Genomic DNA, 26820 nt, shown 5'->3' with positions numbered 1-26820 from the left:
GATTGTCTATCATTTTGTCATCTGATGTAATTTCCCTGTGTGTTGTAAATCCTATCACTACGATGGATTAGTGGCAGTTACACTGATGAGATCTATAAGATTAGGTAGTATTTTAAGCCAGTCTCTTCTGGAATATAAAAGAGAGTAGTGAGCAAAGAGACATGGAGACCTCAAACCACCAAGAAAGCACTGCCAGGAGCACAGTGCATCCTTTGGATGCAGGGTTCCTGTGTGGCGAAGCGCCTAGTCCAGGGGAAGATGGATGAGAATGGCCTTCCTCCAGAGCCGACAGAGAAAGAAAGCCTTCCCCTGGAGCTGAAGCCCTGAATTTGGACTTGTAGCATACTAGACTGGGAGAAAATAAATCTCTTTTTGTTAAAGCCATCCACTGTGGTGTTTCTGTTATGGCAGCACTAGATGACTAAGACAGAATTTGGTACCAAGAGAGTGGGGTGCTGCTCTAACAGATACCAAAAATGTGGAAGCAGTTGTGAAACTGAATGGATGCAGTACGCAGAAGGAAATCAGGAGAACTGTTAACACCGGTGTTTTAGTCATCTAGAGGTACTATAACAGAAATACCACGAGTGGATGGCCTTAACAAAGAAAAGTTTGTTCTTTCACAGTCCAGTAGGCTAGAAGTCCGAATTCAGGGCGCTGGCTCCAAGGGAAGGCTTTCTCTCTCTCTCAGCTCTGAAGGAAGGTCCTTGTGATGCATCAGTCTTCCCTTGGTTTGGGAGCATCTCAGCGCAGGAATCTAAGGACCAAAGGACGTGCTGTGTTCCCGGAGCTGCTTTCTTGGTGACATGAGGTCCCCACGTATGTTGGCTCTCTTTCGTCTTTTATATCTCAAAAGAGATTGGCTTAAGACACTACCTAATCTTGTACACTTCATCAATATAACTGCCACCAATCCATCTCATTCGTCATAGTGGTAGGATTTACAACATATAGGGAAATCACATCAGAAGATAAAATGGTAGACAGTCATACAAGGGAATCATGACTTAGCCAAGCTCACAGATATTTTGGGGGGACACAATTCAATCTGTGACAACCAGAGAAGGCACAAATGGTGACAAACAGCAGCAGAGGACCAGCAGCAGCAGTGAGCTGGCAGCAGTAGAATCAGGAGAATAGCTCCGGACAGTGCTGGAGCTGACCCACGGAGTGAGAGAGCTGAGTGTTTTCGCGCAGGAGGCTTCCTGGCAGAGTGGGGAACCTCCAGGCACTTCTTGGTGGAGCTACTGAGTTTTGGAACACTTGCCCCAGCAGGGCAGATGCAGGCATGAGGGCCGAGAGGCCAAGGAACCACGAAACAGAAGCTGAAGAGATAAGGAACACAGGAACCCAAACTGCCTCAGTCTCAGAGTATAGCCATGACCTCTGGAGTTTCTAAGGGTGGAGTCACCACTCAGATGGACTAGGAGAATGGTGTGCCTTTGACGAGAGAGCAGAGTTGCTATACCAGTGGGCCTGGAAGGCGAAGCTGAAGCCCAGGGCTGAGGGGCCACCACTCAGAATCCAGAGAGTGTAGCCAATACCTAGGGTCTAGAGGGCAGGGCTGTTGTGTGAATGGTCTCAGAGAACAGAGGGTTATTTTCAAGCCTTGAGGGCTAATGTAATGTGTTCTGCTAACTTGTTTGGTTGCCTGTGATGCCTTGTTTCCCTCCAGTTTCTCCCATTTGTTACGGAAACGCCTAGCTTGTGCCTGCCGGTTGCACCACTGTATTTTTGGAAGCAGATAACTTGTATTCTAGATTTCACAGATGAAGAGGAATTTTTGGATTTTGGACTTGGAGTTGATTTATGACTTTTGCTATGATACAGTGGGGTGAATCTGTTTTAAATGTGACAAGGACATGAATTTTGGGGAGCCAAAGGGTGGAATGTCATGGCTTGAATTGTGTCCCCAAAAAATATGTGTATCAATTTGGCTACATGATTTCCAGTATTGTATGATTGTCTGTCATTTTGTCATGTGATGTGATTTCCCTATGTGTTGTAAATCCTATCACTATGATGTTAATGAGATAGAAAGTGGCAGTTTTATTGATGAGATCTACAAGATAAGGTAAGCCAAACTCTTTTGAGATATAAAAGAGAGAGGTGAGCAGAGAAACAGGGTTACCTCATACCACGAAGAAAGCAGTGCCGGGAGCAGAGTGCATCCTTTGGACTTGGGGTTCCTATGTGGAGAAGTTCCTAGTCCAGGGGAAGATTGACAAGAAGGACTAAGTCAGGCACAAACATGGATCTCTTCCAGTTGGCTAACTAGGTAGACGTCTTCCCAGTTTCTTGGCATAGATGAGTGAGCACCTCCATTGCTGCATCCATTTGTTGAAACATTTCAATCGGTATTCCATCAATTCCTGGAACCTTGTTTTGCCAGTTCCTTCAGTGCAGCTTGGACTTCTTCCTTCAGTAGCATTGGTTCTTGATCATATGCTACCTCCTGAAATGGTTGAACGTCAACCAGTTCTTTTTGGTACAGTAATTCTGTGTAATCTTCCGTCTTCTTTTTTTTTTTTTTAAATTGTGGTTTAAGTGAAAGTTTACACATCAAGTCAGTCTGTCATATAAAAACTTATACACACCCTGCTATGTACTCCTAGCTGCTCGCCCCCTAATGAGACAGCACACTCCCTCTCTCCACCCTGTATTTCCTGTGTCCATTCAGCCAGCTCCTTTGCCCCTCTGCCTTCTCATCTTGCCTCCAGACAGGAGCTGCCCACATAGTCTCATGTGCCCACTTGAGCCAAGAAGCTCACTTCCACCAGTATCATTATCTGTCTTATAGTCTAGTTCAACCTCTCTCTGAAGAGTTATCTTCGGGAATGGTTCCAGTCTTGGGCTAACAGACGGTCCAGGGTCTTCCATCTTCTTTTGATGTTTCCTGTTTCATTCAGTATTTTACCCATAGTATAACTCAAAATTGGAACTCGAGGCTTGAATTTTTTTCTTCACTTCTTTTAATGTGAGAAATTCTGAGCGTGTTCTTCCCTTTTGGTTTTTTAAATTCAGGTCTTTGCACATTTCATTATAGCATTTCACTTTGTCTTGAGCTGCCTTGTGAAATCTTCTGTTCACCTCTTTTACTTTATCATTTCTCCCATTCACTTTACCTACTCTGTGTTCAAGAGCAAGTTTCAGGGTCTTTTCCGACATCCATTTTGGTCTTGTCTTTCTTTCCTGTCTTTTTGCACACACACAGAAATGGAAGGTGGGGTATTATCTTTGCAGAAGTTGTTGTGAGCCCTGGAGGGACTCAGTTCAGACTCCAAATTCCTCAGAGTGCAGGGACATAGGGAATTGAACACTGCTGGAACTGTGGGAGTCAGAAGCTGACTACTGCTGCCCTGATGGGTCTGGAGGGAGACCTTAGAGGCTCTTTCTCCACAGGCCTTAGGCTGTGTTTCCCCTTCTCTCTGACTCAGTAGCAGAAACTGATCTGGGACATGGAGCTCAAATCTGAGGTGTGGGAGCAAGAGGGACACAGTAAGTTGTGACAGGTAAGGGAGAGTGTCAGGGAACAGACTTGAGGGCTTGTAGGCCAGAAATGAATAAAGGTAGAAAATCCAGAGAAGCTGAGTAGATTGAGACTGTGTTGATTGTTGAGTGAGGTGGGCGAGAGAGGACAGGATCCCTGCTCAGGAGGCATGGGTTTAGGACACAGTGAAGGATCCAGCAGCATCAAGTTGCGTCTCCGCCCACAGGTCCTGGATGCATGGAAACGAGGGCTTTCATAATTGACGTTTGAAGAAATTACCTCAAGCAGCGGAAATCCATCTTGAGGTGAAATAACTTCCAGCTGGCTCTGTGGCAGAATTTCAAGGCAGTCACTGGACTGACTGTGGCCATTACATTGCCTGATCCTTCGGCCGGAGGAGAGCAGGACTGGGAGAAGATTTTGGCATCACAGAACAGGGAAGACATGGAGACCATGAAGAGATTGACTCAAAAACATAAGGCAACAGGTGAGTTGAGGGTTTGGAGAGGTGAAGGGGCAACCAAGGCTTCAGGTTCAGGTGAGAATGCTTCAGAGGCCACAGCTGAGTGAAGTGACTACTTCCTTCCATTCCAGGGCTGAGAAGAGCTACTCTGGGAGCACCCTGGGAGGTCTGCTTTCTCAGAATTTCTCTTTCTCCCTTAGGTTTGTCTTCTAAGGATACTGACTGGCCACAAGAGAAAAGGAAGCCCCAAATACTGGTGAGTTGAAATTACCTTATTATTCTGAAATGCTGGTCCCTCTCCCAGAGTATAGGCATATATTCCCTGTCTTGGGAAGGGAGAAGGCGATCAACATTTAGGCCATTCATGCCTTTGTGTCAGGTATCCTGTTAGACATTTTAGAATGGTTTCTTCATTTTTTTTTTTTTTTTTCATTGAACTTTAGATGAAGGTTTACGGAATAAACTAGTTTCTCATCAGACAGTATACACATTGTTCCATGACATTAGTTAACAACCCCATGACATGTCAACACTCTCCGTCCTCAACCCTAGGCTCTGTTCCCTCCTGCCCCATGGTTTGTCCATTTTTGCATTTTATTTTTCTCATTGAAAACATAGCCAAGGTCAAAATTAAGAACCCAGGAAACTAAGACATAAGGAATGTTTTTGAAAAGCTGAAATTATTGAAATTTTTAGATTTATTATTAAATTTCACTATATATCCACATGCATGCTCTCTAATGATAGCGTCTTATATACTGGGCGTCTTTTTCCTTTTGAATTACTGAACTTTTTAAACATACAAAAGTACAGAGTATAGTGAAAATAGATTCTCAGGTCGCATTATGTAGTTTCAACAATCATCTGTAATGGCCGCTATTATTTATAGGAATATGATTTTGTGTCAATAAATCTGAAACTGTCAAATGTCAAATATCAAAATAACCAGCTTTCCCCTTCTCTGTTCAGTTCTGACACCAGCTGCCCACATAGCACTTCTTTCTCTGACTCTGGCCACCTGGAGCTCGGTCAGTCTCACAAGTTAAAAGGATACTGTTCTTCACACTGCCTGATAGGCCGATGCTGGACACAGATTTGAGAGTCCACAGTACACCCTCAGTTCTGACCTAATGGCTATAAATTTGGAGTGTCCCTTATTCCTTTGGGATGCCAGTTACAAGATTGTGAGCCTCCCAGTCTCCCTTTCTTCTGACCTGCTGGGCACAAATTCCAGGTTTTCCTCTACCCCTTCAGGATGCCAGCTGCAAGCTTGGGAGTCCCCTCCTGGAATTCCGCACTTCTGACCTGTTGGCTCCCACTGCTCCTTTGGGTATGATAGTTCACTGGAATGACTCACAGAACGCACAAAAAGAGCTGTGTTCATGATTACAGGTTTATTACAGAAAAAAAAGGATATAAATAAAGAGATGCACAGGGCAAGGTCTAGGAGAGTTCCCAGTGCAGAGCTGCAGAGCTTTGTGTCCCAGAAAAGAATGTGCTGCCACCTCTTGTGCACTGATGTCCACCACCAACCAGGAAGCACATGGAGCTTCCGTGTCCAGAGCTTCTGTTGACTTTATTACTTCGTCATGATTGATTGCATCAGCCCTCATCTCTCCCCTGAGGACTGCTGGGCTTTGAGAGAAGTGATGCCTCCTCACTGATCTTGATGCGCATCTATATTCATGTAGTGTTCTGTGAACTGAAGAGCAAGCAGAAAAGTCTGTACGTTCTGCATTTACTCACAGTTAATGTACCACGGCAACTGAAATTTGAACCATTTCCTTGGATGACCAAGGTTATTTAACTAAACCATGGTAACTGAAATTCATGTATATTGGAACTGTGCAAAGTGAGGAGTTCCTGTATGGATTGTAAATTATAACTCAATAAAGTGTTTGTAGGAGCCCTGGTCAGACAATGATTAAGTGCCAGGCTGCTAGCCAACAGATCGGTGGGTTCAACCCATCAGCCACTCCACAGAAAAAAATGTGATGGTCTGCTTCTGTAAAGATTACAGCCCTGGAAATCCTATGGGACAGTACTACTTTATCCTGTAGGGTCGCTATGAGTCAGAATCAGTGCAGTGGCAATGGCTTAAAGTGTTTTTGTTTTTGGAGATTAAGTTATTTGTAAATGTCCTTTTTCTGGAATATTACTGTGATTCTCTTGCCAGCTGTTTTGCATAGATGAGTTACTACTCTACCTGATGAGTGAAGTGTTAAGGACTTTATTAGAAAAGGACATTAAAATACAGACACAAAGATAGTGATTTCACAGATCCCATTTAGTTCCTGAACTCCTCGGAAATGCTCCGTTGAGACCCCATCTGTTCACTCCCACTTTTCTCTGCAGTTAAAGTTTCCTTCCATCTTCTCCTTAAAATCTTCACTGTCCCTTCATGCCCAGCACAAGCCCCACCTCCCTGACACCTTTGGTTCTTTTCTAGCCCATCCTGTACAAGCCTGTCTTTGTATTCCTCCGTTGTGAATTCTCAGTCACTTTTCTGCATACTGCTTAGTGCTTTCCAACTGGTTCACACAGCATCTCTCCAGTGAAGTCATAGGTGTGTGAGGACCAGGATGGGATTTGTGCATCACTTGTGCTCCCACAGATTTTATCACAAAGCCAGGTGTACAGTTGTGTCCAGAAGAAGCTGATGTGGGGAACTGTGTTCTCTGCAAAGACTTAGATGAACTTTCTCAGGTCCAGACTCTTGAGGGCCACCAATTAAACTTCTTTTGTTGGGAAAATGGTTGCTGATTTGCTGTGCATTGATTTATTGCTTATTGTAGGAACCAGTTACATTCGAGGATGTCACTGTGGTCTTCACAGAGGCAGAGTGGGAGAGACTGAGCTCTGAGCAGAAGAACCTGTACAAAGAAGTGATGCTGGAGATTTACAGGAATCTGCTTTCGTTGGGTGAGCATGTGCTCTTTTCTTTTCCTTCATAGTTCAGTATTTATTGGCCACCTACTATGTGTCAAAGGACCTCTGGTGGTGTAGCATGTAAGCACTCATCTGCTAACCAAAAGGCCAGCGATTCGAACCCACCAGCTGCTCTGCCGGAGAAAGTACTTAGTTTCTGTCAAGGTTACAGTCTTGAAAACCCTATGGGGCAGTTCTACTCTGTCCTATAGGATCGCTGTGAGTCAGAATCGACTCAATGACAACAAGTTTTTTGCTTTTCTATATGGCATATGTTCCTGGGTGGTACATACAGTTTTTTCTCAGCTATTAACCTAAAGGTTGATGGTTTGAACCCATCCTACGGCACCACAGAAGAAAGGCGTGACAATCTGCTTTTTAAAGATTACAGCCAATAAAAGCCTATGGAGGAAATAAAATAAATAAATAAATAAATAAACAGAAACAAAAAATAAACCCTATGGAGCAGTTCTACTCTGTAACATATGGGGTGGCTGTGAGTTGGAATCAGCTCAATGGCAGTGAGTTTGGTGTTTTTTGTTTCATTTTGTTTTGCCTTTACTATGTGCCGGATAATGTTCGAGACACTCAGGACACATTAGTACGTGTAATAGTTGGAAATCCCTGCCCTCCCTGGGCTTACCTTCGAGAATAAGGAGACAGATGACAAACAGTAAATGTTATATATGGAGATACTGCAATATGGTATATTAAAAGGTGACAAATGCTATGAAGTGAAAACCTAGTGATAGAATAGAGCAGGGAGACAGGGGTATTGGATGTGGCAGGGTGGCTGGCTGAATTTTGAAATTGGGTATTTGAAATCAGTGAAAAGGGAACATCTGACCAAAGACTTAATGTGGTGAGGGAGTTAGAACTCTGGGTACCGAAGGCAAGGGCATTTCAGATGGAGGGTGTTGTCGTTGGTGCCAAGGCCTTAAGGAAGGGATGTGCCTGCCAAGTGTGAGGAATTGTAAGGAGCCCAGTGAAGTTGGGGCACAGTTTGCAAAGGGAGAGTCATGAGAAATGCCTTCTGCAACAGAAGGTAAAATTAAATGCCAAGCTTTTTAGGGCTTTTGGAATTAATAAAGTACATTTTGTCTTTTACCATTTATTAAAATATCTACAATGATTCTTAAATCTTGGTTGATAAATACATCAATTGCAATGTATCAAGGGTCAGCCAGCTTTTCTCTAAAGGACCAGATGGCAGCTATTTAGGTTTTTCGGCCATATGGTCTCCGTCACAACTGTGCATCCTCCTGTTACGGTGCAAAAGCGGTTACCAAGAACACGTAAACAAATGGTCATGACCGTGTTCCAATACAGCTCTGTTTATGGACACTGAAATTGAAGTTCATATAATTTTCACATCTTACAAAATACTATTCTTTTGACTTTTTTCCTGACCATTTAAAAATGTAAAAAAAATGCTTAGGTTACATGCTGTGCAAAAACAGGCAGAGCTGGATGTGGCGTCTGGGCCGTCATTTTCCCATCTCTTGTTCTAGATCAGCACTGCACAGTAGAAATATAACGTGAGCCACATAGGTAGTTTAAAATCTCCTAGTAGCCACATCAAAAAGAAGTAAAGCTAAACAGGTGAAATTAATTTTAGTAATATATTTTATCTGACACAATATGTCACACTATTACCATTTCAACATATAATCAATGTAAAAAGTATTTGCTAGGTATTTCTTTTTTTGCACAAAGTCTTCAAAATCTGATGTGTATTTTATACTTAGAACACATCTTAGTTCAGAGTAGCCACATTTCAAGTGCTCAGTAAGCATATATGGTAAGTGGCCACCATATTGGTTACTGCATTTCTAGATATTCTTACATCTCTAGAGTAGCCATGTTGTCTTCGTCATCTGGTGCTCCTATAACAGAAATAACACAAGTGGCTGGCTTTAACAGAGAAATTTATTCTCTTACAGTCTAGTAGGCTAGAAGTCCGAATTCAGCACACGAGCTCTAGGGGAAGGCTTTCTCTCCTCAGTTCTGGGGGAAGGCCCTTGTCGTCAGTCTTTCGCTTGTCTAGGAGCTTCTCAGCGCAGGAACCCCAGGTCAAAAGGATTCACTCTGCTCCCAGTGTTCCTTTCTTGGTGGTATGAGGTCCCCCTGTCTCTCTGCTCACTTCTCTCTTTTATATTTTGAAATAGGCTGACTCAAGATACAATCGAATCTTGTAGATTGAGTCCTGTCTTGTTAGCATAACTGCCTCTAATCCTGCCTCATTAACATCATAGGGGTAGGATTTACAACAGATAGGATAATCACATCAGATGACAAAATGGCGGACAGTAACCATTTCTGGGAATCATGGCCCAACCAAGTTGAAACACATTTTGGGGGAATATAATTCAACCCGTGACACGTAGAGAAGAATCACATTTTTAGAGACTGAAACAGTTCCAAGTAGGCTTTTCTTTCAGACAGCATGGTTGTTTCCATGATGCAGATTCACTTTGTTCCATTTTCATCTTCTTTGACATGTTCTTTTCTTCTTTTATCTGGTTTGAACCTGCCCCATCATGGGCTATATCCATCAAAGTCAATACAGGTAGTCCCTGACCTAAAATGTACTTGAGTTAAGATGAAGTGTACTTAACGAATGTCTTTTATTTTTTTTTTTGGTACCTGTTTTTGTTAGTAATATATACCACATATAATGTTGCAGCACCTATTTTGCTAGTGTTATCGTTCTGATGCCAACCTCCAAAGACAAAGATCGGGTTTAAAAGATACGGATAATAAAAGGCAATAATAAAGAGAACTTTAAAAAAGAAAAAGTATTCTACTTACATCAGAATGGACTTAGGACGCACTGTTGGAGGATGAGACTCTGTCCTAAGTCAGGGACTACCTGTTTAGATTTATTCAGTTCAGTCTCGTTTTGTGTGTTTTGATTTGGTCTAATTACCATGGAAGCAGCAAATTTGCAAAAGATGTTTTTAAAGCATTAAAAAGCGATGATGTCACCTTGAGGACTAAGGTTTATCTGACCCAAGCTACGGTATTTTCAGTCACCTCGTATACATGCAAAAGCTGGACAATGAGTAAGAAAGACCAAAGAAGAGTTCATGACCTTAAATTATGGTGTTGGTGAAGAATATTGAATATACTTCATGGACTACAGGAAGAATGAACAGATTGCCTTGGAAGAAGTTCAGCCAGAGTACTCCTTTGAACTGAGAGTGGTGAGACTTTATCTCACGTACTTTGGACATGTTATCGGGAGGGAGCAGTCCCTGGAGAAGGGCATTATGCTTGGTAAAGTGTCAGCAAAAAAGAGAAAGACTTTCAACGAGATGGATTGACAGTGGCTACAACAGTGGGCTCAAACATAGCAATGATTGTGAGGATGGTGCAGGACTGGAAAGTGTTTCGTGGTACACGTGGTGGCTATTAGAACCAATTTGACAGCACCTAACAACTAAAAACAAAAACAGTCTAATTAGATTTGCTTTTTATTTTTATCAGGTCATGGTGTTTTTGTATGTTAATACATTTGACTGGTTCTGAGGAAAATACTAGAATTACATGGTTCAAATTAATCTTGAAATCCTAGATTCCTGGATCCAGTTGAATTTCTTGACGTGTTTTCCTTTCTCTTGTTCACCACCACAGTATTCTGAGTTCTCTAGTCTCTTGTGTCTGCTTTTCCTTATTTCTCTTTTCTTCATACTATAGCGGTCCACAGGACTTAGTGTCATGTACTCTTTTCATTTGTCTATATTCACGTCCTCAGGAAGGTTGTGAACTTCCATGATTTCGATGAACTCATTTCCGCATTGTCACCGTCTCACCTGTATTCCTACTTGCCTGAAAAAAGTCAAAAGTGTATTCCCAGATATACCGGACTTGGAGGTCATGCTACTTTTCCTCCTAAACCAGTCTCTTCTTCTCTTCCTTCATGTATTCATTTCATCATGTCTTTTCTTTCAAGTGCACTGTTAAAAATAAATGGACCAATTCTCCCTGAAATAATCTTTAAAGATTTCATAGAAAGATATTTAAGTCAGCTTAGGCTAGGAAATTTTATAGCACACAGCCCCAATAATTTAATCACTCATAACAGCAGGTGGTCATTTCTCACTTATATTGTCTTGTGCCTACAGTTCAAGTGCAACTCAGCTCATTGGTTTTGGGATCCAGGCATAAAGAGCAGCCCCTCTCTGGGTACTGGGGTTCTCAGGGCAGAGGGGCAAAGAGAGCAATGATGGAACCACACTGTAGCTCTTAAAACTTGTTTGAATGTGGCACTAAATTCCACTAACCTTCATTGGCCAAAGCAAATCACATAGCCACATCTAGTGTCATTGTGGTGGGAAAGATAATTTTTCTGCAGGAACAGGCTCGGTAGGGAGGGGCAGCAAATATTTTGACCACGATACAATTTACCACAAGAGGAACTTAAGCTGAACCTTAAAAAGTAGTGGGATTCAGGTACCTGGGCGTTGTAGAAGGCTAATACAGCCACTGCTAACCCTAAGATTGGAGATTTGAATCTATCCAGAGGTGCCTCAGGAAAAAGGCCTGGCAGTCTCCTGGAAAATGAGCCATTGAAAACCCTATGGAGCACAGTTCTACTCTGACATACATGGGATTACCGTGAGTCAGAATAGACTTGTTGGCAACTAGTTTGTTTTTGGTTTAATGGGGGCCAAGATACATGTAGGAACCCTGGTAGCCCTATGTTAAGTGCTTGCCTGCAAACAGAAAGGTTGACAGCTCGAACCCAACAGCTGTGCCACAGGAGGAAGATGTGGTAGTCTCCTTCTGTAAAGATGTACAGTCTTGGAAAGCCTACGGGCAGTTCTGCTCTGTACTATAAGATCACTATGATTTGGAATTGACTGCGTGGCAACGAGTTCTAAGGTAGGCTTAAAAGTTATAAGCATATTACCCACTTGCTTCCTTCCGTTTTTCTCTTTTCCGAATTATTTCAAAGCTAATCCTTTATATGATATATTACCTAAATATTTTACATTTCTCTAAAAACTAAAGGTGGACTCTTACTTAGCCTCAATACCACCGTCATATCCAACAAAGTTATTGATGGTAGCTCAGCAGCATCTAATACCAAATCTGTCTTAAAATTTCTTTGATTTTTCTCAAAAAATATTTTTATACATTAGAATTAGGTTATCAGTTATCCCAGAGTTAATTTATAAATTTAACAGAATTCCAATTAAAAAAAAAAATAGGAACAGGCTCTTTTATGAAGTACACATGGAAAAGAATATCCAGGAAAAAAACTGAAAAGAAAAAGCTAAAACAGAGTACTAGCCTTATCAGACCTTAAAACCTGCTATGAAACCTTTATAAGTAAAACAGTGTGGTACTGATATGAGTAGACAAATACGCCAGTGGGATAAAAAAGGAAGTCAGGAGATTTCACAGTTATATTTGTAACTTTGTTATATGATAAAGGCAGTATCTCAAACCACATTCATAAAGATGGACATTTTAATAAAGGATGTCGGGCAACTAGGTATCCATTTAGAAAAATATAATATTGGACAATACCTCATACCATACACAAGAAAAATTCCAAATGATCAGAGATCTAAATGTAAAAAACACAGGTGTGCTAGAATATAGGTAAACTCCTTCATAACCTGGGCATAGAAAAGATTTCTAAATTTGGCTAAAACTCCAAATGCATTAAAGATTGATAAATTTGATGCTAAAAGCAAAGCCAAAAGAGAAATGGCGTACTTGAAGAAGTATTTGGCACATATATCACTTACGAAGACTTATTTCCCCTTATGTAGAAAGAATTTTAAAACTTGAGGAAAAAATAAAAATACATGAATGGGGAGTTCACAAAGTAAGATATAACATTGTGCTTAAGTGTATGAAAAGATGTTTAACTTCACTTCTAATGAGATAAATGCAAATGGAATTACACTTAGATATGTACCATTTTCACCCATGACATTGGCAATATTTCAAAAGGTTGACAAAACACTGTTGGCAAAGTTGAGGGAAATAGACACTATTATACATTGCATATGGCAATGTGAAATGGTGCAACCATTATAGAGGGAAGCATGACAATATCTAACAAAACGAAATACGCATATATGTGGACCCGATAATCCTATTACTTTTAGGAATTTACCCTGAAGATTCACCTTCAACAAGGTGAAGATACTTTTATACAAGGTTATTCATTGCAGCATTATTTGTACATAAAATGTCAGAAGTAACCTAATGCCCATATATAGTAAATTGGTCTAGGAGTTATGGTACATCCTCCCTATGAATTTCTACAAAGGTATTCAAAAAGAATAAGAAAGATATCTCTGAACTGATGCAGCATGAAAATTCCAGGATACATTGTGAAAACAAGTGCAAAGATTGTTTATTAAAAAAAAGAAAATTACACATCTAACTTCCAGAGCTAATAGAGGAATTTAGCAAAGTTGCCGGGTATAGGTCAACAAACAAAAATCAGTTGGGTTTCTATGCACCAGCAATGAGATCTGAAGGGAAATTAGGGTTACAATTCCATTTGTAGTAGCATCTAAGAGAATAAAATACCTAGGAATAAATTTAACCAGGGACTTGAAGGACTCACACAGTAAAAATTATAAAACTGCTGACAAAGAAGACAAATAGGTGTTCCATGTTCATGGATTGGAAGACTTTGTTAAGATGTCAGTACTATCCAGAGCAATCCATAAGTTCAATGCAATCTTTATCAAAATTCTAACAGCCTTCTTTACAGAAATGGGAAAGCCAGTCTTCAACTTTATATGATATGGCAAGAGGCCCCGAATAGTTGAAGCAATGTTGAAAGAGAAGAACAAAGTAGGAGGACTCACACATAGTATACAGGCACAGTAATCAAAACAGCCTGGTACTGGTACAACAATAGACAAGAAGACCAACAGAATAGAATTGAGAGTCTAGAAATAAACCCATACAGCAGTGGTTCACTGATTTTTGACAAGGGTGCTAAGTCCATTTGATAGGGAAAGAAAAGCCTCTTCACTAAGTGGTGCTGGGAAAATTGGATTTCCACATGCAGAAAAATGAAATAGTACCCATGCCTCACTCCATACACGAAAACAAATTAAAAATGGACTAAGGATCTAAATGTGCAAACTAAAACCATAAAACTATTAGAAGAAAATGCAGTCAGGCCTAGCTTTTATCAGTGGATTAACTAACAAACAGAGCACGCGTTTTACCTTTTTTTTTTTTTTTTTGCAAACCCCACCCTTGCCCCTCCCCAAGGTATTTTCATACAGGCTATGCCAGTTCAATATACATTTTACCTTAGAGGACATTCACATGGACCCCAAACACACAAAAAGATGCTCAATGTTATTAGCCAAAACAGACATGCAAACCAAAACCACAATGAGAGACCATTTCACTACTACTAGGATGGCTAAGATAAAAAATAGCAATAACAGATGTTGGTGATGATGTGGGGAAATTGGACCGCTTATGCGTTTCTGGTGGGAATGTAAATGGGATGACCATTGTGGGAAATAGTGTGGTGGTTCCTCAAAAAACTAAAAATAGAACTACCATGTAACCCAGAAATTCTACCCTTAGGTATATACCCAAAAGACTTGAAAGCAGAAACTTGTGCATCAATGTTCAGTGCAGCACTGTTTGCACATAAAATGTTGGAAGTAACCTAAATGCCCAATCAACAGATGAAGTGATAAACAAAATGTGGTGCGTACATACGATGAAATACTACTTATCCAGAAAGAGAAATGAAACCTTGATACATGCTGCAATATGGATGGAGCTTGAAGACATATTATATTGAATGAAATAAAGCAACCACAAAAGGACAAATATTGTATGACCTCATGTATATAAAAAGACAAGAAAAGGCAGACGTATAAATGCCAAAATTTATTACTGGGTACCAGGGGTGACAGGGAAAAGGGGAAACAGGCTAATGGTGATGAAAAAATCCCATTTATTAAGGTAGGGTTCTACGGCCAACTGCTGTAATTGCTGTCCATAAGTTGTACACGTGTAAAAAGTTGAATTGGCAAAAGTGTGACATATTTACAACAACAAAATAAGGGTAGCTGCTGAGGCTGCTTATGTACAACCAAAAGCCTCATGGGATTTAGATCCTTGATTTGGAGGTTTAGGGTCATGATTTCGTGGGGCATTCCAGCTAATTGGCCTAATAACATTTTCAGTGCTTCTGTTCTACCTCCTAGTTCCTTATGTCGTGCCTGGAGTCTTAAAAGCATGCAGGTGGCTATCCAAGGCACAACAGTTGGTCTCTATGTGCCTGGAGCAACAGAGAAAGGAGACTCAGGAATAGGAGGAGGGTATGGAATGTGTGACTAATGGCCTCCAGGAACACCTGCCTCCTATACCATAAGACCAGAAGAATTGGATGGTGCCTGGGTACTATTACTGAACATTTTGATCAAAAGATTCCATAGAGGAATGCATATCAAAAAAGGGAAAATGCAGAACAGAATTTCAAATTCTCGTCGACACCAGACTTTCTGGTGCCATGGAGGCCAGATGAAGCCCTGAAACTGTTATCCTAGGATAATCTTTAAACCTTAAACCAAAAATATCTGAAACGTTTTATATATATTTCGGGAAGGGGGGCAACAAAATTATTTAACTAAAACTTTGACATATTTAATAAGCTAAATGTGAAACCATGGGAGAGACATGATTTAAGGGAGTGCATTACTCCTCCTGGATGAGATTGTTTATTTTACAAGCTTGATAGGTGGCTTCCAGGAGTAGCTTCACTGCCAAGTTCGAAGGGTATCTTAGGGCAATAGTCTTGGGGGTTTCTCTAGTCTATCAGTCCAGTAGATCTGACCTTTTTTAGGAATTTGAATTTATTTCTATATTTTTTCTTCGCTTCTATCTGGGACCTTCTGTTGTGTCCCTGGTTAGAATAGTCAGTAGTGGTAGCTGGGAACCGGCTATTTCTTGAGGTCTCAGGTTAGAAGAGGCCGTGGTTCCTGTGGGCTATTACTGCTGTGGACTAGTTTTTTCTTTGAGTCTTTGATATCTTTCATTCTCTTGGTCCTGACAAGTAGAAACCAATAGTTGTATTTTAGATGGCTGCTTGCAAGCCTTTAAGACCTCAGATGCTACTCACCAAACTAGGATGTAGAACATTATGAGCTATGTTATATGCCTGTTGACTAAGTTGTCCCCCAAGACTATGGTCCTAAGCCTTTTAACCCAGTAAACCAGCCCCTTGAGTTGTTTAAATATGTCTAGGAAGTCCCCATAACTGTGCCCCATATGTGCTTTATTATACATATGTATATACTTGCAGTGCACACAAACATGTATATACACGTGCCTACAGTTAGACCTATACATGCACACACATGTACTCACGCATCTCTTCCTATATACACAAAAACCAACCCAAACTCATTGCCGCCAGCAGATTCCGACACGTAGTGACCCTATATAGGCATGCCTATCTACCTGTGTAGCCACATATTTTTTAGTTGTTATACTGTTGTTGCAAAATTGTATATGTTATAACATTTACTGAAATTGCCCCTTTTTCTAGCTTACTTCTTAGGGTCTTCATTTATCTTGGTTAAATTGTGCAGACTTCACTGCCTTTCCCGTCACCAAAAAATAACAAGTGTCCACTATCTAGAAAGTGATTCTACCTCCCTCCCCCTTCCATCCCTTACAACTATCAAAGAACTTGCTTTCTGTGTGTGAATCTATTCTTGACTTTTTATAATAGTGGGACTATGCAATTTTTGTCCTTTTGCGATGGACTTATTTCACTAAGCATAATGTCTTCCAGATTCATCCATGTTATATTTCATGGACTTCCTTATGTTTGCATAGTATTCCATTGTATTATGTACCACAATTGTTTATCCATCCATCTGTTGATGGGAGCTTTGGTTATTTCCATCTTTTTGCTGTTGTAAATAATGCCGCAATGAACATAGGTATGCATATGTCTGTTCACATTACTGCTTTTATATCTCTTGGATATATTCCTAGGTGTGGGATTGCTAAATGGAAAGGTATTTCTATCTCTTGCTTTTGAGGAAGTGCCATGCCATTTTCAATAGTGGTTGTACCATTTTCACAAGCCAACTAGCAGTGTATAAGAGTTCCAGTTCCCCCACGACCTCACTAGCATTTGTAGTTTTCTGATCGCTGCCATTTTTGCAGGGATTGAATAGTAGCTCACTGTAGTTTCTTTTTCCAAATTTCTTTTATTTTGGTGTTGTTAAGAATATACATAGAAAAACATACACCAATTCAACAGTTTTTACATGTACAATTTAGTGACATTGATTACATTCTTGAAGTTGTGCAACAAATCTCACTCTCCGTTTCTGAGTTGTTCCTCCCTGATTAACATAAACTCACTGTCCTCTAAGGTTCCTAGCTAATATTTCAAGTTAGTGTTGTCAATTTGATCCCATATAGATAGTTCTTAAAAGAACACAATGCTCAGGACAGACCTTTTTCACTAGTTAAGCTAAACTACAGTTTGGTTTTAAGATGACCTCGGAGGATATTTTTGGTTTAAGGCTTAAAGACTACCTCATGGCAATTGTTTCAGAGGTTCATGCACCCTCCCTGGCTACAGAAAGTCTAGAGTCCATAGAATTTGAAACTGTATTCTGTGTTTTTCTCCTATTTGTCAGGATTTTTCTATGGAATCTTTCATCAAAATGTCCCTGAAGTCTTCTTAAAGCCATACAATAGTCTAGCTTAACTAGTAAAAAAAAAAGTCTGCCTTGGACATTATTCTGTTTTTAGAACTGTATCTATGGAATCAAGTTGACAATGGCAGTTCAAAAGATTAGATAAGAACCTTAAGGGGCAGTGAGTTTATGTTAATGGAGGAAGAACAACTCAGAAAAGGAGGGTGAGAATGGATGCACAACTAAGAATTAACGTCACAGAATTTTACATGTAGAAACTGTTTAATTGGTGAATGTTCTCAACAACAACAAAATGAGTAAAAGTAAAAAAATAAAATTACACACTTGTCTATTTTCACAGAAAGTAACACAGGAAAATAAACCTGAAAGAAATGAGATTGATCACCTAAGGGGTTATGTATATGTGGTATATTTGTGGAAGGATATGAGAAGGAGAGACATTTTTCTGAGATTATCTTTTGAGTAGTTTTTCACATTTGGAGCCATACTAGTGTCCAGTGGAAACCCTGGTGGTGCAGTGGTTAAGTGCTATGGCTGCTAACCAAGAGGTCAGCAGTTCGAATTCGCCAGGCGCTCCTTGGAAACTGTGGGGGCAGTTCTTCTCTGTCCTAGAGGGTCACTGTGAGTTGGAATCGACTCAACAACAGTGGGGTTAGTGTTCAGCATACTCGAAGAAAATTAAATCAGTAAAGATAGGGAGAAAACCCTGAAGTAGTATAAAAGAGAAACAAATCTAACTATTTCAAATGCATGTCACGACCACAGTGAACAGGGGGAAAACAGCCCAGTTAACCTTTGAACAGAGAACTTTGGCTATGTATTCAGTCTAAAGCAATGGTTGGCAAATTACAGCCCAAAGGCCAAATCTGGCCTGCCACCTATTTTTGTCAAAGTGTTTTAGAACACAGCCATCCGTTTATGTATTGTTTATGGCTACTTTCATTCTGTTATTGCAGAGTTGAGTAGTTGGAACAGTGTAGTCTGCAAAGCTTACAGTATTTACTGTTTGATCCTTTACAGAAAAAGTTGGCCAGTTTCTTGTCTGTTGACCAAAAAAAAAAAAAAACTGTACATAAACCTTGAACTGTATTTTGTTTTTTGTAGCTATATGGATCAACTATTCTGAGACCCCTCCCTTTGAATTTTATGATTCAGTAAATGAATAAATATTCAGTAAATAAATAAACCTAGGAGCCAGGTTTGTCACTATTGGAGAAGGGAGATACAAATATGGAATGGGGAAGGCTAGAAAGAACCTGGATTTGGACTGGAATAGGAGGTATCAGAATAGACTCAGGGGTTTTAAAATATTTGGAGACACAAACACACAGATCGACACATACATATACATACATACAATATATACACACCAGGTGAAATTTGAGTAAGTTCAGTACACCTATAACAGTATTGTGCCGTTAGTAGAGTCCAACAGATGGTTACCCCATGCGTGCAGAGTAGAGTTGGTCCATAGGGTTTTCAAGGCTGTGACCTTTCAGAAGCAGATCACCAGGCCTGTCTTCTGAGCCGCCAACTTTTCAGCCGGTAGTCGAGTGTTTAACTGTTTGTGCCACCCAGGGACTCCAGCACTGAGATGCTATCTGTCATAAGGGAAGGAGAACAGCCCAGGCTGCCCACTTACGGCCACTCTAACGGAAACCTTTCTCTCTCCAGCAGAACCGAAGCCAGAACTCTACCCCTGCTCCTCTTGCCGTCTGGCTGTCTCCTGTCAGCAATTCCTCAGCCAGCACGTGCTTCAGATCTTCCCAGGCTTCTGTGCACAACATCACTTCCATCCAGGGCGTTCCAGCCCAGGGCATCAGAAGCAGCCAGAGCAGCAGGATTCTGATCTCAGCTGCTGGAGGGAAAACACAGAAGGTCAAGACAGAGAAGTCTCCAGACCCCTGTGTGGGAGGACGGGGGAGGGAGAGACTTCAAGGGTGTTCTCCAGCCCACCCCAAAGAGAGTCAGCAAGCCCTGGAGAAGGCAACACAGAGATAGGGATAGAGCCCAGCTCAGGCCAAAGGGTAAAGTCTGTGGAAAGGGGCAAAGGGTTGAAGGAATTAGAAACCTCAAGATTTGGAGCAATCATCCATAGAGAGGATGAACCAGACTGTGGCCTGAAGTCAGATTTCATCACACACCAGAGGCCCTTCTTCTGGAGGAAGCCCTATGTTTTTAGTGAGTGTGACCGAGGCTTTAGCCACACGTCAGATCTCATCAGACTCCAGAGGACATACTCAGAGGAGAAGTCTTATGTGTGGCTGGAGTGTGGGCAGGGCTTTAGCCAAGAGTCAGGCCTCATCACACATGAGAGGACACCCTCAGATAAGAAGCCTTATGTTTGCAGTGAGTGTGGCCGAGGCTTTACCCAGAAATCAGTCCTCTTTATTCACCAGAGGACACATGCAGGGGAGAAGCCATATGTGTGCAAGGCATGTGGACGAGGCTTTAACCGCAAGTCAACTCTCATCAGACACCAGAGGACACACTCAGGGGAGAAGCCACATGTGTGCAAGGAGTGTGGCCGAGGCTTTAACCGCAAATCAAATCTCATCAGACACCAGAGGACACACTCAGATGAGAAACCTTACATGTGTCTGGAGTGTGGGCGAGGCTTTAGGCAAAAGTCAGGCCTTCTTCTCCACCAGGGGACACACTCAGGAAAGAAGCCACATGTATGCAAGGAGTGTGGACGAGGCTTTGGCCAGAAGTCAGGCCTCCTTTTCCACCAGAGGACACACACAGGGGAGAAGCCACATGTGTGCAAGGAGTGTGGGCGAGGCTTTAGCCAGAAGTCAGGGCTCTTTTTCCACCAGGCGACACATTCAGGGGAGAAGCCGCATGTGTGCAAGGAGTGTGGGCAAGGCTTTAGCCACAAGTCAAATCTCATCACACACCAGAGAACACACTCAGGTGAGAAGCCTTACGTGTGCCTGGAGTGTGGGCGAGGCTTTAGCCAGAATTCAGGCCTCCATCTCCACCAGAGGACACACTCAGGAGAGAAGCCACATGTGTGCAAGGAGTGTGGGCGAAACTTCAGCCAGAAGTCAGGCCTTACCACGCATCAGAGGACACACTCAGATAAGAAGCCTTATGTTTGCAGTGAGTGTGGCCGAGGCTTTAACCGGAATTCACGCCTCCTTATACACCAGAGGACACACTCAGGGGAGAAGCCTTATGTTTGCAATGAATGTGGCCGAGGCTTTACCCAGAAATCAGTCCTCATTATGCACCAGAGGACACACTCAGGGGAGAAGCCATTTGTGTGCAAGGAGTGTGGGCGAGGCTTTAACCGCAAATCAAATCTCATCACACATCAGAGGACTCACTCAGGTGAGAAGCCACATGTGTGCAAGGAATGTGGCCGAGGCTTTAGCCAGAAGTCGAATCTCATCACACACCAGAGGACACATTCAGATGAGAAACCATATGTGTGCCTGGAGTGTGGGCGAGGGTTTAGCCAGAAGTCAAGCCTCCTCCTCCACCAGGGGACACACTCAGGAGAGAAACCGTATGTGTGCAAGGAGTGTGGGCGAGGCTTTAGCCAGAAGTCAAATCTCATCAGACACCAGAGGACATACTCAAGTGAGAAAACTTACATATGCCTGGAGTGTGGGCGAGGCTTTAGCCAGAAGTCAGGACTCTTTTTCCACCAAGCGACACACTCAGGGGAGAAGCCACATGTGTGCAATGAGTGTGGGCGAGGCTTTAGCCACAAGTCAAATCTCATCACACATCAGAGGACGCACTCAGGTGAGAAACCTTACGTATGCTTGGAGTGTGGGCGAGGCTTTAGCCAGAAGTCAGGCCTCCTTCTCCACCAGGGGACACACTCAGGGGGAAAGCCACATGTATGCAAAGAATGTGGGCAAGGCTTTAGCTATAAGCAAAGCCTCATTAGACATCAGCACGCTCACTCGGGAGAAGCCCTGTGTTTGCCATGAGTGTGGCTGAGACTCTAACTGTACATCACTCCTCATTCACCAGAGGACATGGAATAGAAGCTCTGTGTGTGAAAGGACAATGGGCAAGAATTTGGGAAAAAGGCATACTTTGTTATACGTCAGAGAATGGCTTTTTCTTTTTTAAAGAAGCATCATGTGGTTGAGAGAATGTGAGGTGCTTCAGCGGTAAGTTATACCTCATCTGCACCAGAAGGCACACTCAGGGAGAGAGCTGTGTGGGCAGGTTTTGCAGGCGGAACTTCATTCCAGTGTCCCTCCTCAGGTGACATAAGAGGACAAAATGTCACCACAAATGACTCCTTCACCCAGGAGAAGTTTTCTGACTGCCTGTGCTCTGTATGAGGCTGGTGGTGTCAGTAGTAACTACATAGACCAATTTTCTACATTCTGTTATCACATGAAATAGAACATGAGAAGGCTTATTTAGGTAATCCAAGAATGCTTGACTTGTTTTATTTTCATACACCAGTTCTTTCCCATGCTTTGTTGGCCTTTCCTTGTAGTAAGATTTTTCTTTAATAAACCATAACGCCGGCTGTGTTACTTACCTGTCCTGAAAGCTATGTGGAATTGAAATTCACACTCCAAGTTTCTTGAATGAATTCAATCCATAAAAAAAAAGTAAATCCTAAATATATTTATCAGAGAATCTGATCCTTTGCATGGGGAGAGGAGCGATCTAGGTTTTGGAGACAGATGCCAGGTGAAGGAGGGAATGTCCCATGTCTCCAGGGGCTGGATTACCATTTCTCTTACCGGATCACATTTTTTTTGTTTGGTAACTACCTTCTTCTGTTGTCTTCTGTCAAAGCTCCCTTCTCTGATTTTCCTTTGTACTTTCAGGTCTGTATGCTGGTCTGCTGAATCTTTCTGACCCACTGAAGTATTGCTGTTGCCTAAAACTCAGTTCCCAGTCCTAGCTCCAGTGTCCTTTTTTAACTACCTTGGCTTCCCTCACACGTCTGTCCGTTTGTCTCACTGTGGGGGTTTGCGCATTGCTGAGATACTGGAAGCTATGCTACCGGTATTCAGTTACCAGCAGGTTCACCCATGGTGGACAGGGTTCAGCTTATCTTCCAGACTAAGACTGGGAAGAATGACCTGGCGGTCTACTTCTTTAAAAAATTAGCCAGTGAAAACCTTAGGAATAGCAGTGGAATGTTGTCTGCAAGCTTTGCGAGAAAGTCCGTCTATATTGGATGCAAGCCACACTCTCAAGGAAACTCCCTTTCAACTGATTGGCTGCTCACAACAGTTATCATCATGGAGGTCATTACGTTATATCAGATCTCATTATGGGGCTGATTACATAGGTGCCAACCTACATAATCAGTGCCAAACCACTGAGAATCATGGCCCAGCCAAGTTGAGACACAACCTTAACCATCAGAGTCCACAACTTGTCAACCTGGCATCTGTACATATCTTAAACCATACATGATCTCTAAATAAAGACAAAGTCATACTTGCACCTAATGTGATTCAGCTAACATGCATACAGCCAAAAATAAAATAGCCCTCTTTACATCTTATATTTTATAAATGAAGAAAACAAAAATATTTAATGCACATGTACAAGGAAGAAATAATACCCAGCAATTACAGTCCTTGTTTCTGCAACTGGTCATGTGGTCATAGCTGGTATTTAGAACTACCGTCTTCCACCACCCTTTCTCTATTTCCTTTACCCTCAGCAAGCAACTCAGCTGGTAGTGGTTCTTTGCTTGGTGAAGTGACCTAAACCTTCATTCCTGAAGGATCTGGGCCATTAGTGGTCATGTCGGAATTGGGTTGCTGTAGTTTTCCATTGACTTTAATCACAGGGCATGGTAGTACTAAGAGACGCCCCAAGGAATCTCCTGTATTCCAGACATACTCTTCTTTACCTCCCTTATGTAGTATCAATCTAATTTCCTCTTCGTAATCAGGGTCAATAACATTAGTCGATACGTTAACTCTTTCCTTTGCCTGTTGACCCTGAGGCAGGAGGGTCCCAAAGTGGGTGGGTGGCAGTCTTAAATTTCAATTCAATGGAGTCGTTGCTGTGTCTCCTGGTGGGAGCTTTCCTTCCTTTGAAACTAAGCCCTCTAGACTCACAAAGAATAAGGTAACAGGAAGAGGAAGCAAGAAATTTGCAACGTAGGTCACTAGGGGTAATAGTGAGTGGTGCCACTCTCATTTTCACCCCTTGGTTCCTGGACACATGAATCCTAACTATGGAAGAAACAGTAGCATATGTTGGATGCTGGTGTGGAGCATATACTGCCTCCTGCAGAACATGCCCCGACCCCGCAAGGTGTTACCACCTAACTGGCACTGTAATTGTGTCTTTAGAAGGCCAGTCCATCATTCTCTCAAGCCAGCTGCTTCAGGATGGTGGGAAACATGGCAAGACCAGTAAATTCCCTGAGTGTGGGCCCATTGCCACACTTCAATTGCTGTGAAGTGAGTCACTTGATCTGAGGTGATGCTGTGTGGGATACCATGATGGTGGAGAAGGCATTTTGTAAGTCCATGTACAGTAGTTTTGGCAGAAGCAGTGCATGCAAGAACAAAACGCCGCCCTTTCCATGATGGAAGTGGTCCAGTGTAATCAACTTGCCACCAGGTTGCTAGCTGATCACCTTGAGGGATGCTGCATACCGTGGACTCACTGTGGGTCTCTGCTCCTGGTACATTGGGCACTGAGCAGTGACTGTAGTCAGGTCAGCCTTGGTGAGTGGAAGTCCATGTTGCTGAGCTCATGCATAACCTCCATCCCTGTCACCATGGCCACTTTGTTCATGAACCCATTAGGCAATGATGGGAGTGGCTATGGAAAGAGGATCACTGGTTTCCACAGAATGCACCTTCCTATCCATTTGATTTTAAAATCCTCATCTGCTGAGGTTACCCTTTGGTGAGTATTCACATGAGACAAATAATCTTCACTTCTTTGGCCCATTCAGAGAGGTCTAACCACGTACCTCTTCCCCATACATCCTTTTCTCCAAATTTCCAATCACGTTGCTTACAAGTCCCTGGCCATCCAGCCAAACCATTGGTCACAGCCCATGAATCAGCATACAATCACCCATTTGGCCATTTTTCCTTCCAAGAAAAGTGAACAACAAGATGCACTGTTCAAAGTTCTGCCCATTGGGAGGATTTCCCTTCACCACTGTCCTTCAGGGAGGTGATTATATCAGATCTCATTATGGAGGTGATTACAGCATTGCATACCTGCCAAACCACTGAGAATCATGGCCCAGCTATGTTGACACACAGCCTTAACCATCACTGTCTCTCTTTTGTGATCTGATAAAAGAGCTTGTAGAAATGCTACTACTTGGGTAGCAAAGTGTACACCTTTTGTGATGCATCCATGTTGTCTTAGTCATCAAGTGCTGCTATAACAGAAATACCACAAGTGGATGGCTTTTACACAGAGAAAATTATTCTCTCACAGTCTAGGAGACTAGAAGTCCAGATTCAGGGCACCAGCTCCTGGGAAAGGCTTTCTCTCTGTCGGCTCTGAGGGAAGGTCCTTGTCATTAATCTTTCCCTGCTCAAGGAGCTTCTCAGCTCAGGGAACCTAGGTCCAAAGGATGCATTATGCTCCCAGTGCTTCTTTCTTGGTCGCATGAGGTCCCCCTGTCTCTCTGCTTGCTTCTCTCTTTTTTATGTCTTGTAAGATAAAAGGTGATGCAGGCCATGTCCCAGGGAAACTCCCTGTGCATTGAATCAGGGATGTGATCTGAGTAAGGGTGTTACATCCCACCCTAATCCTCTTTAACATAACATAATCTTGCTTCATTAACCACAAGCAGAGGTTAAGGTTTACAACACATAAGAAAGTTACATCAATTACAAAATAGAGGACAACCACACATTACTGGGAATCATGGTATAACCAAGTTGACACATATTTTGGGTGGACACAATTCAACCCATGACACATGAGAAAGACACTACATAGAGGATGTAGGTGAGTGGGACATTCAGGATGCCTGGCAACCTGACAGCACCAGGTTGTGAAATTAGGTACAGTGATTCATGATAGACTCAAACATACCAACAATCATGAAGTATCTTCAAGGCAGTCTAGGCTTTTACTATTAGTCACCGTAAAACTCTTCTAGCCTCTACCCATTTATAGTTTCAAAGCCCCTTCCACATTGTAGGTGTCAGAGCAGCTCCCCACTCTCCCGGTACCAAATTTTGTCTTAGCTATCTAGTTTTTTTTTTTTTTTTTTATCTAGTGCTGCTATAACAGAAATACCACAAGTGGATGGCTTTAACAAAGATAAATTTAGTCTCTCACAGTTTTGGAGGCTAGAAGTCCGAATTCAGGGTGCCAGCTCCAGGGGAAGGCTTTCTGTCTCTGTCAGCTCTGGGGGAAGGTCCTTGTCATCAACTTTCCCCTGGTCTAGGAGTTTCTCAGCACAGAGACCCCGGGTCCAAAGGATGTGCTCTGCTCCCAGCTCTGCTCTCTGCTTTCTCCTCTGTGCTCAATTCTTTTATATCTCAAAAGCAATTGATTTAAGATACAACATAATCCTGTAGATTAACGTAACTGCCTCTAATCCTGCCTCATTAAAGTCATAGAGGTTAGGATATACAACACATAGGATAATCACAAAATGGTGGACAACCACACAATACAGGGGATCATGGTGTAGCCAAATTGACATATTTTGGGGGGACACAATTCTGTCCATAAGAGTAGGCCACAGACATTTCATTTGCATAGCATGTTGTCTAGTCCCTGCAAAGTGCATACCAATCACTGGGCAGGCCACAGCCCAGGGCCAAACAAAAAGTGTCAAACCACAAATCATTTACAGCTACCCAAGAAATGTCAACTAACCTTGACAAAAGTAATAAAACCTCCGGGGTAGAAAACTAGGGCAAAGGTAACTCCACAAAGCTTAGGGGAAAAAGTCCTCAAAATGTTTTTCCAAGGAACCAAGACAAAAGGACACATACAGGAACTCATTTCACCACACCCGTGATACAGATCTTTTAGGAGGTTCCTTGCCTCCGCTCTTTCTGCTTCTCTCTTCTCACCTCTTCTTGCATCTTCTCTCCTGCCAACCTCTGTGGAGTTGTCTGCATATGTAAGCACACCCCTGGTCGATTTCAACATATGGCCCTCCCACCAGGGCCACAAACTGACCAATCCCCTCTAGGTAGGCCAAAGACACTTCATTTTCATCGTAGGCTATAGTCACCTCATTTGCATAGTATATTGACCAATCCCTGCAGGGTGCATACCAATCAAAGGGCAGGCTGCAGCCT

General features: G+C 42.2%; 1 pseudogene; it reads left to right on the top strand.

Moving 5' to 3' along the window:
- LOC100675801 (zinc finger protein 343-like) overlaps window positions 1–25131 on the top strand; it is a 42304-nt pseudogene extending 17173 nt beyond the window's left edge.
- The last annotated feature ends 1689 nt before the right edge of the window (window positions 25132–26820 follow it).

Source organism: Loxodonta africana, chromosome 24 (genome assembly GCF_030014295.1).
Source record: "Loxodonta africana isolate mLoxAfr1 chromosome 24, mLoxAfr1.hap2, whole genome shotgun sequence".
Lineage (NCBI taxonomy): Eukaryota > Metazoa > Chordata > Mammalia > Proboscidea > Elephantidae > Loxodonta > Loxodonta africana.
Note: the sequence above shows the minus strand (reverse complement) of the source record. Positions and strands in the feature narration are given on the sequence as shown.